The 12,293-nt window shown below is 44.6% G+C and overlaps 1 protein-coding gene across 1 annotated transcript in view; it reads left to right on the forward strand.

Annotated features, from left to right (window-relative positions):
- Positions 1 to 12,293, forward strand: part of LOC144941972 (guanylate kinase-like) — a 174,514-nt gene that overhangs the window by 153,529 nt on the left and 8,692 nt on the right. The window lies entirely within an intron of this gene.

Raw genomic sequence — 12,293 nt, forward strand, 5'->3', positions numbered from 1 at the left:
AAACAGGGAAATGACGGATGCATGGTATTAAAATCAATATATATTTTAAAAGTTCTTACTGCTGGACTTCAGCCAAATGATTGTAAGTGAAAAATCAAATGCAATTGTGTTGTCATTTATAGCTTGGCTGGGGCCAATGTTCGATTGGTTTTCTATTCGCTTTTTTCACTCCACACGAAATTGCAAAAATAAAATCAATGTTAAATGTTCAGTCAATTGTAGATACAACTATATACGTTTTGTCTTCACGTATTATATACACAGACTTTGGGGAATCCTCATCCAGCAGTGGACGAATCACGGTTGCCCCGAAATAAATTCTACACATTTGTGCTTCAGTTTCAAACTGTACCCGGGCATCGCATCTACAGCCACTAAAACTAGCAAGATTCTGCATAATAATTCACCATAGCCGGCGTGCGGGGTTATGTAACGTGCCTGAGATATAGCCCACATAACGCGATCATCCGGCTTCTCTCCAACCGTTTCCCCCCACCCCCCAACACACTCGGGACCAAAGCAAAAACAAGGTAGCCACACTACAGTGCCGATATTTAAAATTTAACCAATAAGTAAATAAGTCGTCAACTGCGTAAACAAACTTTGGCATCGCCAAACGCTTGAAAACAGGCCAGTGATTGCCCCGTAGGACGCGACGAAAACACGTGTGTTTGTGGACGTGTCGAGGCATCTCCACTGACATGTTGGAACCGGTAATGTCGCCGTTAGCGCGCTGCACAACTAACCAGGACACCCCAGTTCGAATTTTGCCCACGGCCAGCATCGGTGGCGAATATCTGAACACGTCCCGGGCCTCCCCTAGATCGACTCAGCCTCAAATGAGTACCTGGTTGTGGTGTCTTAACATCACCATTGGGGATACAAAAGCAGCCGGGCGTGGTGGTGCTATCCACACCTCCCTCTCGTGCGTCGTTTCGGGCATCGTAGATTCTCGCTAACAGCACTTGCCCCAACAGCCTGTGTAAGCTACACTGGGGATCTTTGTCTTTTGTGGGCATAGCTATCCAAGGAGGCTGCTGCTGTGAGTCTGGTATGTAACGCGCGTTGAAGGGACCCAACGTTGGGCCTCGTGCGTTTGTTTTTGCATTCCTGGCAGCTCTGGGAAGAAGAGAGGGGGGGTCTCACGTGGAGTTCGGGGCCGGAACGTTTATTCATTAGATGATGGATCGTGGGCAGTGGTGGTGATAGCCCACTGGGGGCCCTAAACAGGGATTAATTTATTACTCGATGTTTTACGGAAAACTGCCAGGCTGGCTGTGAGCAAGTTTATCGGCGCAAGGCACTACCACTAGAATACACAGTACGCATGCAAATACAGAAGTCACGCAAACAGCGTTCCGGACAGAAATCAAGCACTGACACTAAGCAGACATAATTTTCGGGTGCATCAACTGACTACAATCATATGAATACGTTAAATAATTATATCACAGTTGTATGATGTTATTAAAGTCATATTGTGAACATAATTCTTCGTGTATCTTGGGCCTCTTCTTGAGCCATTTGGAGCCCAAAGCTTTTGCTTAGTTTTGTTTTTTTCGCCTCCCGCCACCACTGACCGCGTTGGTGAGGGAGAGATGGAGGGGGTCCATTGTGTTGGTGTACACGTGTCCAGGCAAAACCATGGGAAGTGTTTTCACCGGTAGCGTAGCTATCAAGGGTGCAGGCGGCGCATATGCACCACTGGGCCGGAAACGGGGGCCCTGCAGACGCCGAGGAACACAGATGGGGGGTAAATTGGACAGAAGATCCCTCCCCCCCCAATTGAGTCCTTGCAACAACATAACTGTGACCAACCACGCTACAACACTGTTATATAGACAATGTAATAATCAGAGCAGAGAAAAGTCTTGTTCACGTAAAAATCACAATAAAGTTATATTTTATTCCATCAACGTATGAGCCTTTGGGACCAGTGGTTTACAATAGTGTTAAACGGGTATACTCTGGTTTCTATTTTATGGGTTTCAGCAGCAAAGTGCGTAGCCTGTTATGGAAAAGTAGATATAGATGCAGTACAGTCACCTCACACTATGTGGATATTGAGACATGCACGTGAAGGGCGACACATCATATAATATTTCTTTGATTATTCGTGACATTTTCTCAGTCTCAAAACGTGTTCATGGGTGCCCTGCTTGGAATTTTTAGCCAGCTGATTATTGTTTGCGGTGTTTGATCGTTTTCATACAAAACAGAACCTGACATTTGTGCAATAATAATCACTTTCATCGTGGAAAAGAGATTACTATAGCCAATGAAGTTAACGCCGCATTACCTCGCCATCTTTTTCTTCCGTCTGATAGATCCCATAGAACAGTGGTTCTTAACCTGGGTTCGATCGAACCCCAGGGGTTCGGTGAGTCAGTCTCAGGGGTTCGGCGGAGGTTAAGACACACACCTGACTCATGATTGTGCACCAGTAAAACATATACCTATGTTTTGAATTTGAAAAAATATTTTGGGTTCGGTGAATGCGCATATGAAACTGGTGGGGTTCAGTACCTCCAAAAAGGTTAAGAACCACTGCCATAGAAGTTGCAAAGTCGACACCTAAACTCCAAGGACTGCTCTTACAGTATCCTACCATCTGGCTTCGTCAATAACTTTCCTTAAAATAATAAAAAAGACAATAGGTGACGTTTTGGCCAATGAAACTGTTTAATATCCGTAAAAATTAAGGGCCAATTCTAAAAACGTCGCCAATTATATAACTTTTAAAGCAGTATTATTAACGACCATTGAGTGTGTTTTATTCATGGTGCTTGTGCACCACTGCCAACGCATCACCAAATTCTATTATGTAATACGTATGCTCTGTTGTACAACACGGCATTATGTAAATCGGTATTGGGGTTGAGTGTGTCTGTGAGTATATGTGATATACAGTCTAGGCTGCATTGCCAAGTCCGTGTTTAAACAGAGGCCTGGGACATTCATCCTATGACTTGTTCCATGGAGATATGTGGCTTTAGAACGTGGTGGAATTATTATTTAACCACACTTGAAATGTCCAGCAATGGCTTTCATATAAAAAAAAATGCATCATCATCAGCTACGATCAATCCATCGCTGGATGAAGGCCTCCCAAAGCTGTCGCCATGTAACAATCCACTAGCATCCTGCACACGAGCTGATTTCATCGCTTCAGCTCCTCGGTGGACATCCTCTTGGAGGAGTTCTCTCCCTCGGCTCACTCTCCATCATTAGTCTTCACCACCGAACACCATCCGTTCGAGCAACGTGTCCTGCCCATGTCCACGCACTCTTTTGTTTACAGTCGAAATTATATTTTGATTTAAAGCTTTCGTGACTGCAGGGATTCATATGCTTGGTTCGTTCGGTAAAGTCACGTAGAAGGGAAATAATAAAATGATAAAAATATAAAACAATAAAATTATGTCTTTAATCTGCGTATGGTCTCTAACTCACGTGTAGTTGAATAAAAAGTAAATCTGAACGTTTTGTACAGAAAGGAAAATTCGTCGACAAACAGCTCGTGCCACGGATTTTTCAGTACTTAGGGTTTTAAATTCATCTGCCTAACAAATGTCAAACAACGCCTGTGGCAGTTAAACCACAATGGAAATAGGATCGGCGCGAAAACAGCCACTCTTCGTGTGTGCAGTGTATGTGTTTTTCCAAGTAACTTTTACTAACCTCTCAAACTGCTAATGATGCATTGATTGTCTCCAACAGGGCACGGGGCATACAATGTGTATAACCCCTTCATTATATGTAACTATACTTGCCGCTTCTGCGAGTTGAGGCACACACACACGCACGAGTTTTAAAAACAGACCCGTGCAGTGTGCTGCCCTCACGAGACCTTGATTCGCGTGCCCAATTACCCCGAGTGAAGCGGGGGCCCCATCTGTCTGAGTCCAGATTGATTGACGTTGCTTTAAACACCCGACGCACAGCCATACTCAGTGGGTTTCCAGTTCGGTCATTTTTGTTTTGTTTAAATAAGTTGCAGTGTGTTCGGTCATTCAACAAAATATTCCGCTTAAGGTGTGTGGAGCGGTGGCACAGTGGTTAGCGCGCTGCGCTGTACACCTGGTGACCTGAGTTCGATTTCCAAATCACGCTTAACATCAGTGGCCAGTGATATCATAACCAGTCATGTCCTTGTTTAAACTCACACAATGACCGGTGTAGTGAAGTATAGAAAAACCTCCATGACCGACAAGATGTGGCCTTCATCCATTGGTGGATTGAGAATGGTTGGAATTTATGTCGAAATTATTTGTATAGTCACGTGTATTTATTTATCATTTTATTTATGGAATTCCGCTCGAGGCCATTATATATATTTATTTTCGTTCCTTTGTCCGTCCACTACTGGATGAAGGTCTACCTATAATTGGCGCTCATCGTGTGTGTGACGACTCTTCACACGCTGGACAATATGTTCACATCCTTTGTTTTCTTCAAAGAAGCCTAAATAAATTGCAGGGTGGATAAGTTGAGTCAATCTCCTCCACCTTGAAGTGAAATCTGAGTGTTGAAGCAGTTTGTGCACCACAAATCCATCACTTCCGTTGCCAGCCCTGAGCTTGGTGGAGTACATTCCACATTCTTTTGACAAGGGTCAGTCTTTCTACAGAAGACCACTTTTAACTTATCATTTCCACAAAGCAGACTAAATTTTGATCACATCCCGGAGGTATGATGAGCTGAGTCTATCAGCCAATCGGGATTTGGGCTGATGCCCTTAAGCTTGTGAACAACGCTCTCCAGCCACAACGATAGTCTTGGTTGACCATCATAATTGGCACGTGAAGTTGTGGATTAACACAAGGCGCTAGTTTTACTCTGGATTGCACTCTCAGATTGCGTTGGCCCTCTCTCTCTGCAAACACATACCCTTTGGGAATGCGACCTCGCCCACTCACCACAAACCAATGGCTGCAGGGTGGGTGTGTGTAAAAACACGGGGTGATCCATTTATAGATATCCCATTGAAAAATTTAGGAATATATTTTTTTGCAGGAATATCAAACCCTCTTCATATCTCCCACGAATCTTAATACACATATTACATTTTTTTTAAACACTCTCTTGATACCCTCGGGTAACATAGCCAGGTCTGATTTGTGTTCACAACAATCATCTGTCGTTAGAAATTAGTGGGGGTATCTACAAACGGTACACTCTGTATTAAGAGTGCGCGCCTAAGAGTCGCGACGCTGCGCCAGAGAACCCACAGGGCTCGCTTCTGGAACGTGCAGCCCAGAGACCTGGGTTCCCCATTGTACGCGTGTTTACACAGTCGATTACCCTCATAAACACCACCGCTGCTGCCGGATAAAACCGAATTTTTTGACCGCGGGTGCCGTTACCACCAATTAAGAACGCCGCGATTCGAGTTTTGGAGTTGCGTAGTTGGGCAGCTTATGCTCTATGCAATTCAACGCAGTCATTCTTTATTCTCAATAAAATACGTACTGCATAAAAAAAAAATCTGGTATTCCACGCGATAGCCACAGGACATGCGTTGGTCAAACATTTGTGACGATGTATGACGAGGGGGGGGGGGGTGAGAAATGCGACGTCACATCAAAATGCGCAACTTTAAATAAATATAGACAACACGTTCTACTTAATTAAATATACATTTTAATAAATGTTTTCTCCTACAACATCAGAGTGCAGCGCCACATTAAATACGCACTACAATGACAATAGTTTAAAGCGATTTGAAGCATGTTTTTTTTTCAAAATGGAAATATGGTTTTGGGGGGGGGGGGGGTGGCATAGCTTTGTGACGTCATATTTGAGGGGGGGGGTCTGACTTTTTGTGACGCCGTGTGACGAGGGGGGGGGGGGTCAAAAATCGTCCAAAATCGCGTGACGCCATTTATGGACGGCCCCTTTCGTAAATCCACAGCTGGATGAAGCAGGCCTCTACTCTACGCCGTGACATCCTTGAACGTACTTCACCGCGTTGCTTCGTGCAAGCGGGTGAAGACAAGACGGGGTCGCCCAGTACCCGGCTCCGACATCATCACACCACTCGCCACGGAAATGGATTAGCAATGGGCCAGGATTCGAACTCGGGTGGTCGGCTCCCTGGCGCGCAGTGGCATAACCAGTGCGCTACCGCTTCCACCACCCAAGGTGCGTAAAAATACATGCGTTGTAAATCATATCTCACTATCTCACGACCTCCGAGGCGGACGATGCGAAGGTCCCACGGGGGCACCCAGCGGGGCACTTAAGGTGATAAAGTTTTCCAGGGCGAGACTTCTTCCATCGCTGTGCCGTGGAACATTCTCGAAAGCAAATGACGCCACGTGGGGGATTTACCGGGAACAAACAAAAACGGCCTCCAGATGAAATTGGCTCACCGCTTCTGGCGTTGCGAGCCCGTAGTGCCACGTTTGTAATTCGAAATCTGTTTTAAAGCAATTGTGCTGGAAAACGAAACGATGGCTTGTCTCCCGGAATGCGCGATGCTAGATCTCGGAAGCTACGCAGGGTTGAGCCTGGATAGTTTGTAGGATTGATGGGTGACCATCATGCGTAAAAGACGTGTGGACCGTCATAGGGGTCGTCCATAAATGATACGTCACGTGATTTTGGACGATTTTTGACCCCCCCCCCCCCTTCGTCACACGGCGTCACAAAAAGTTAGACCCCCCCCTCAAATATGACGTCACAACGCTCTGTCCCCCCGAAAAAAATTAAACATGCTTCAAATCGCTTTAAACTATTGTCATTGTAGTGCGTGGTAATGTGGCGCTGCACTCTGATGTTGTAGGAGAAAACATTTATTAAAAAGTCTATTTAATTAAGTAGAACGTGTTGTCTATATTTATTTAAAGTTGCGCATTTTGATGCGACGTCACATTTCTCAACCCCCCCCCCCCCATCGTCACACATCGTTACAAATGTCTGACCCCCCCCCCCCACGTGCGTGACGCCATTTATGGACGGCCCCATAGGTGTTTGTGGGCAGTCCGAGGGCAGTGCAGAAAAACACGTGTACGCTACAGTATATTGTTCTGCAATCATTCACCGACCCGTGCTAACCAGCGTGGCGAAGTATAGACACATTTCTCACAGCCCACAGGATGTGTGCGGGTAGACCTTTATCCAGCAGTGGCCTGACACAAAAAAAGGGTCTGTACATGCACTCGAAATAAAATAAAACCACGTGGCATTTGCACGCATTGCGTAATTGTCGAGTCAGATTTTTCTCCCCCTCCCAACACAACAGTGCGCAACGTTCGTGAAACGCAGCCACAATAAATACGGAGCTGGATGGCAAACTGGAACCCCGCGTTGTTGCTTATCTGCGTCATTCCCTCCGATGTCTTCTGTCCGCTCCGGCAGCACAACAGCGTCGCCTGGCGGCCGCAAAAGCCGTGTCCGTTTCTGTCGCTCGTTTCCCCTCCACACCGAATCCGAGTCTCAGGACTCTTTCGGCCAGCTATTAACAACTTTGTGGACTCAACGAGGACTCAACGACCTTCGGCGTGGAATATTTTTTGGCAGTCAACGGAAAAGTCGTATCTGCAAAAGTTCGTCTGACCACTTCGCGGAACAGAATCACTGTTTTCTACCATCACCCATGTAACATGCTGATGCTATTTTTATAATCGTCAGAAGACTGTTGTTCATCGAATACGACTATAATGATGGCATGAAAATATTTTTAAAATGTTATTCTTATTAGGGTCCCATGGAGCACAGTGCATTCTCTGTTCGAGTGTTTTTGTTATTGCTGCTGGAATATTGCTACATATCTTTCCCCGCCCGTCCACTCTCCCATTTCTCCGCGTGATTATCAACCCCATTATGCAACTAACGGGATAACATGAATTATTTGGTAAAAAAAAACGTCTCTCCTCTCTTCCCACATGTTCCGCAGGATGGGAGATGAAGAAGACTTTGTCGTTGGAACGTCACGATTCTGTCCATGTCACACATTTCACGGCTCAATCTCCACTTACGTCGCCCCTTGCCTCAGATTTACAGTTCCCCTGTTGGCTGCTTTTAGTGGCCATGTCCTGCCGTCATTTCAGGCCATACAATACGTCCTGCTCACACGCACGATAGCACTTGTAGCTGATTTACTGCGAACAACTCACTACCCACGTGCACGTGTGTCCGAACTGTTTACAATTTACGGTGAAAATGAGCACAAACAATACACATATTTGCTCAATTCAAGAAACCTATTCACTATTATCAATTTAACTTTAAATGGTGTTGTTTGTTTTGGGCCGCTTGGCATTTTGGGACTCTGGGCCCAACCCCTTATACGTGTGCATGTGGCACTGTGAAAACCAGAACTGAAAAGCGAACAGTAATTTTAAAGGGGTAGTGAATTCATCTTCTTGGTTCTTTCGGTGAAGTCACGTAGAAGGGAAATAATAAAATAATAAAATAAAACATAATAAAATACAATTCTCACGACGTTTATGTTATGATGTTTTCTTTTTACTATTTTATTATTTCCCTTCTACATGACTTTACCGAAAGAACCAAGAAGATGAATCCCTGCAGTCACGAAAGCTTTAAATCGGGTAGTGAATTTTAAAAGAAGCCATAATTAAATCGCGGCCCTGGCTAAGAGCTGGTGGTGAGGTTCAGGTGGTACTAGTGGCTGGCTGGATAGTTAGGGTTAATGGCAGGTTTAGTCCTATTGGTTATTTGGAGAGTATTTGGCTGCTATAAATTTCCACATGATAAGCCACTTCGTTGAGCTATCCTTTGTGGTTAGGTCGCTTCTGAAGAAATAGTGATGTAGCTCAGTTGACCTTACCTGGTAAAATAAACCATAGTTTAGGTATGTTAGGGTCAGTGGCCGTACTAGCACAAGTGGCTGTTTGGATAGTTTGCTCGGGTTAGTTCCATGGCTCGTACTTGTGGTTGGTTGGTGAGTTAACGTTAGGGTCAGTGGCAGGGCTAATAGTTGGATAATTTGGTTTAGGGTCAATGGGACGGCTAATACTCGTAGCTAGTTAGGGTTAGGTGTAGGGCTAGCGTTCAATTGGCTACTGTGCTCCATCAACAAACTACTTGCTGCTCCTCTCCATTAATTTGTAGTCTTTTCAGTACGTACATTGGGATATTTTTCTTCCGTTTGGTCTGTGTGTTCAAAGCTGCTTGCATAACTGTGAGAAAGTCAGAAGACACGTTCAAGCCCCGGTGTGATGTTGGTTTAACAATATGTGGGGGTAGCAGTAGGGTAGCGGGTAGCGGGTAGCGGTTAGCGCACTGTGCTACAAACGCGGCCATCCGAGTTCGATTCCCGCTCACAACCAACACTGGTGACCATTATCTGACCTGGTCCTGGGCATCACCTAGGTCGACTCAGCCTCAAATGAGTATCTATTTGGGTGTATAAACATCGCCACTAGGGAGACAAAGGCGGTCGGGCGTGGTGTTAGCCAGACACTCTCTCGTGTGCTGTACCGGCTAGGTGCTCGCTAACAACACTTGCCCCAACAGTCTGTTAAGGCTATACGGGGGATATTTGTTTTTGTTTGGAGCTGAAAGGGCAATCGATACTGTATACACGTTGGGTTTATAAGTAAAATGCCCTTCATTCATATATCGATACTCCATTGAAAGAATAGAGAAACGAGAGAAAGCAACATTTATATCAGTCTCTAAATGTCTCTCACCAGTCTCAGTACACTTATTTAAAATATTAACACTCTACTGATGCACTTTGTCCAACATAGCCGATGTAATTTGCTTACATGCAATGATGTGTAAGCTGAGGTTATTATAGATAAGGGTGTCAGAAATAAGTGAGGTATATATAGATGTATTGCCCTGTGTGTGTATATATGGCTGTCATGTCTGCGTTGTCAAATAAAAAATGCTGTGGCCTTCAAGTCATTTTTATTCTGTTATAAACATACGAGGCATAGAGCCAGTCCAGCAGGAAAATAGAGAATGATTCACAACCACTTTAACCAGACATTTGTCACTTTACGCAACCACAATTCTGCAATAACACTGATGTGTTGTGATGGCATGAAGTGCTATATTTTCCCTGTGCCACGCACATGTTTTCTTGAATTGTTGGTGTTACGAATGCACTTTTGTTTCATGTGTCAACATATATTTGTTTCTCTCGATTTCAGTCGACTTTTAAGTCACACTACTTCATGAGACGGATGACCTATTTTTAAAAAAACTAGGTGATTTCCCCATTGAACGGTATTTTTAAATGGGTCGTAAAAAGTACATCATAACAAAGGTGATACAAGAACGTTCAGATTTAGAAGGGCAAAACAAAAACTTGAAATACCTGATTCAGATACGTTTCTCAATGAGGTATGGGGACGCATGAGTGGTCGTGTAATGGGAATGTGCTGCAATACAAAAAAACACTTTCCAAACAAAAACATCAAACAGGCTGACAAAACAGAGAGAGGCTCAACCTAATCAGCCATGCAACAATTGAAGACATTTGTTTTCATTCAATATTTAAACCGAGGGAGTAACACATACTAATGCCCTTTATTCTCACAAGACGATGTTTCACGGGCGTCTTCCATTGGGATGTTTGACCAAATTCCATTTATGAATGTTTGCTATGTGGGGAGATGTATATATGTTGAACTTCTTTCGCACCGTACGTAACCAACCGTGCTAATCAGACGTGCTGAGGAAGAACAGCAAACTAAACACAAGACCCATGAGGAGGTATGAGAGCACCCACCACACTTTATCCCACGACACACGACTATGAACTGCAAGTCCAGTGTGCTAACCATTACACCACTGCAGTTTGAATACCCAATATTAACAATGCGAGAGCAATGTCTGTAATACATAAACATAATAAAGCCACTGGCAAATTGTATTATTTAATCCCGCCAAGAGGCGCGGGTGCTTTAAGTAGTTCGAATCGCAGTCGGAACTGTTGCCAGTTCAAATACTTATACAGGTAGGCGATTCAGCTCGACGTATCATTCACCCAGGGTGGATAAAACAGGTACCATTGTGGGAAGTTAAGATTGCCGAAGAAATGGACTGAACTCTCACCAACCCCCCCTACCCACGCAAGAGAACGCGGAATCTCCATAATTGGCTCAGAAAAGTAAACATGAGCAGTGAACACGTTTTACCTGTATTTTAATCGTACTAAAACATCCAAATAACACTGTATCGTCATCATCATCAGCAGCAACATAAGTCATGATCAATCAACTGCTGCACGAAATGTCTCTCTCCACGCTTGCTCGGTTGGTGGGAAGTTCTATTGACCCACGCTTCAGCGCACGCTGGCCAGTGGCGGGTTGGTGATGATGCGGGGAGACATCATAATAATTTCTGACCATACTTCACCACGCCGGTCGATGCGGCGTGGTGAATGGGGAACGAAAAACAAAGGAGAGCAACGGCGGCGACGACTTTTGACAGCTCCGCTCGGCACAAAGCCACAAACCCCCCCAGGGTCTGGAATGCTATTGCCAATAAACTGCAACTTGAATCACTACTTATGAGATCTTCACTCAAAACTGCTCTAGAGGAGTTTTACACCCCTAGCTGCCACTGCAATTTAGTGGCCTAAAATACAATGTTTCGCTCCAGATGATCGCTGCAAAGTATGATCTGTGTTTTGATTTAGTGTGCTGATCTTAAAGGTGCATTGAAAAATGTTGATACTCCGACTGATGCTCCTACTGTTGTGGAGTGACTCATGCAGCCAGCTATGGCTGCAGGGTTTTGGTGGTACATGTTGTTTACGTCGTTTATTGTGAAAATTCGGTCACAGTTCCTATGACTACTGTGTCATTGCTGTTATGGCTTTATTTTGGTGATTTTCGAAAAGTTTTTTGGTTTGGCCATGTTTGTTTGTTGTACTACAGAGTTAGACTTATGGCCTTAATCTAAGTTGTCTTGTGGTTGTTGTTGTTTGACTTGCATCCCACTGGGATTTTTGCACAGGGTTGGTGTACGGTGCTTTTTCTGCAATATTTTGCTGTTTTTTCTTGGATTTTCTGTTTGCACATAGTCACTATAAGATGTATTCTTGTTCATGTTCTTGTTTGTTGCGGTTGCACCCGATTCGAGAGCCGAATGGCTCACAGGGCCATACCTAATAAATAAACTTGAACTTGAAACAGCGACCAAGAAGTTGGAACAGCGGTCCAACGAACCCCTCAACCCCCTCAACAAAAACAAAGATGGGGAAACGTCATAGGGGTAGGGGGTGGGGCCTCGGTTACGCCCCTCCCCCTATTTATTTTTCACAATGAGAAACGCCTCCGAGGCAGCAAGGAAGCGCATGCGCGCGC

Source organism: Lampetra fluviatilis, chromosome 2 (assembly GCF_964198595.1).
Source record: "Lampetra fluviatilis chromosome 2, kcLamFluv1.1, whole genome shotgun sequence".
In the NCBI taxonomy this organism is placed as follows: domain Eukaryota; kingdom Metazoa; phylum Chordata; class Hyperoartia; order Petromyzontiformes; family Petromyzontidae; genus Lampetra; species Lampetra fluviatilis.